A 3,032-nucleotide genomic window follows, 5' to 3' on the forward strand; every position below is an offset into this window, starting at 1 on the left:
ATGAAGATTTTATTTTATTAGCCTTTGAATATTTGGGAAATTTAAGATTTATCCAGATTTATTTTGATTTATTTTTATCTGTGAATTATATTGTTAAATCGCAAATGGCAGAGCAAAATCGGGCTTTCAGGGTGCAGAGACACGTGCCAAGTTTTTATGCAACCACAACAAAACGTGGATGTTGATTATTTACCATGTGCTATGTGTCAACAACATATTGAATAAAAAAATAATAAAATAAATAAACAAAAGCCATATACCTCCTGTACCCCCCCTTTCGATCTCTCTCTCTCCGTGGTATCAATCTCTCGGAAATTCAATCTCTCCTCCCTCTCGATTCTCTCTATCTCTGTTATCTCTCTCCTCTCGCTATCTATGTGTCTCTCCCTCACTCTCCCACTCTGTCTTTCTTTGTGTTACTTCTCGGTTCTCGTCGCCCCTGTTTTTGCTGATTAGCTCCTCGCCACCGGCCTTTTCTTGCGAGGCTGTGAGTATTTGTGTGGATTCTTGTGGTGGTGTGCCGATTGTTGGCTGATGTTGGATTCAATTGCATATTCTGAAATCCGTTTGACTTGTTTGTAGTTGTATAATTTGGGTAAATTCCGTGATTTGATTCTTCAATTTTATTTAAGGAGTTCGAATTATTTGATCGAATAATTATCTTTATTGTGATGAAAATTCGAATGAATTTCTTGTCATTATTTCAGATTATTTGATTATTTTATCAGTGAAATTTGCGTTGGAAACCCGAATGTTAGTTCACACAACACTGTAGAAGGGGGTTGAATACAATGTTTATACAATCAAATCGATTTGAACACAAGTATGTAACAAACATCAATTATATTCAATAAACTATGTTACAATATGAACTGTTGTTCTCTCTCAATGATGAACAAATATCACTAAGAGCTGCTAGGTTACAATAAATAATGTTTCTTGATAATGATAACACATATAGTGTAAACCCTAAGTCTGTGTTTATATAGTACACAATTACAAGATATATTCTAATTGATATGGAATACAATTCTGTCTCCTAAAATATATCAATCAGATATCTTCTACAAGTCTTCTAGTCTTTTAACTCTTTCCATGCATATCTTCTATTGTTTTAGTCCAGATCTTCTCCTTTAAATCAGCCGTATTCCTTATCTGAAAGTCTTCCCGCACTTAAGTACTGATATGTATCTTCTGACACCTTAAGTTCTGATATTATGTTCTGACTTCAGTAAGTTCTGATTTCAGTAAGTCCTGATATGTCCTGTTGTTAAGTTCTGAAAACTAAACACAAATCATATTAGACATGACATCTCAAATATATCTAACAATCTCCCCCAACTTGTAAATTATGCAAAATATACAAGTTAATAGATTTGATGATGTCAAAAATATTTAAGTACAAATGCAATGAGAGTTTAAATAGACAATTAACTACAACTTACAGTCCTTGTAGTTTTTACCAATCTCACTGAGTCAAGCTGAATCCAAAGTGATTCTTGACAAAGTTTGATATCAGATTTTCTTCTTTATTCCTCAGGACTTGAGCTATTGTAGTCTTGACTTGCTTCATCTCTTCATCTTGACTTCCAATCTGGTAGATTGCAGTCCTTAGTGCAGAGATATGGTTTCTTTCTAAACCATCACCCAGTCTTATTACACTTGGATGAAAAAAATCTTCATTGTAGCACAAACATTTCTCTTTCAAAATTACTTCAAGTTTAGCAGAATCCTTCTTCATTGGAATTTCACTTCCATCATCTTCAACTATGTTAGGAATGAATTCTGTAACCCTTGAACCAGAAATTCTTGCTTTATCTCTTATGGTCTTCAATATGAAATTTGACCATCTCCTGGTAATATGAGACTTTATCTCTAAAAGATAATGTAAGAATTGAAGTTCTTTTAGGGATTTGTTCAGCACATCTGATTCTGACATTTGATATGTCCTTCCATCTTCAAGAAATATAATCAGATTTTCTTTGACATTATGCTTGTCATGAGCATCTAGTACCACTTGAACAGAGATAACCTTATCAAGGTGTTTCCGTGTAATATCTTCAAGAGGTCTGTCAGTCAATAGAAATGGATCTCTAGTAGCAACTTCAACTCTTGTTTTGATCTTAGTTTCATCAGAACCTAGCCCTGCTCTATCTCTTGGTTCTCTAGCATTTAACCCAATAGTCATGAAATCAGACATCAATTGGCTTTTCTTTGGATCTGATGGTTTGACATTTTTCCATAGAAGTTTCTTTTTATCAGCTACTTTCATCTTGTCTAAATCAACTTGAGCTCTGTCAGAGGTTGATTTCTTGATGACTTGATCAGAATTTGCTGTTTCTTCTGTAGCTTGCTGTTTCTCACTCTAAACAACTTGAGCTTTGTCAGAGGTTGTCTTGGATTCTTTAGTCATCTTCCTTCTTTTCAGAGTTTGAGCATCTTCATCTTCAACAAGAGTATCATCATGAACTTGAACCATTTTGCACACTGGTTTCATCAGGATTTGAGGAATTTTCATCTCCTGTGGCTTTATTGGTTCATCAACTTTTCCTTTCCCTTTATCTTTAGGATCAATCTCAGTTTGTGATATAGTCTTGGGCTTTGATGCCTCAAAAATTGATTTTTCCTTGATCACAATGCCTTTTACCTTAGGCCTTGGAGGTTTCTTAGCATCAGAAGCTTTAAACTTTAGATTTTTCTTCTCAGTTGCAAATCTAGCTTCTTCCTCCTTGAGATTCTCTAAATCCATTCCAGGATTATGTTTGAGAAATAATCTTCTAGCAATCTCTTCATCAAGTGTCTGAATTTTAGGATCTTTGTGACGCCCCCAAATCCGGGGTCAGGATTGGGTGTCACTATAAAACTTTACATAATAATAAAACCTGTATATTAAAATAAATATACAGATAACCCCTCATATTCAGGATCACTTACAGGTTATAGTATGAAATAAGAATCTAACCTTCTAAAATTTACATTGTCTAAATACAATTTCATTACCTCATTACTAATTTCCTCGTATTGATCACTCT

Source organism: Apium graveolens, chromosome 11, assembly GCF_009905375.1.
Source record: "Apium graveolens cultivar Ventura chromosome 11, ASM990537v1, whole genome shotgun sequence".
Taxonomy (NCBI): Eukaryota; Viridiplantae; Streptophyta; class Magnoliopsida; order Apiales; family Apiaceae; genus Apium; species Apium graveolens.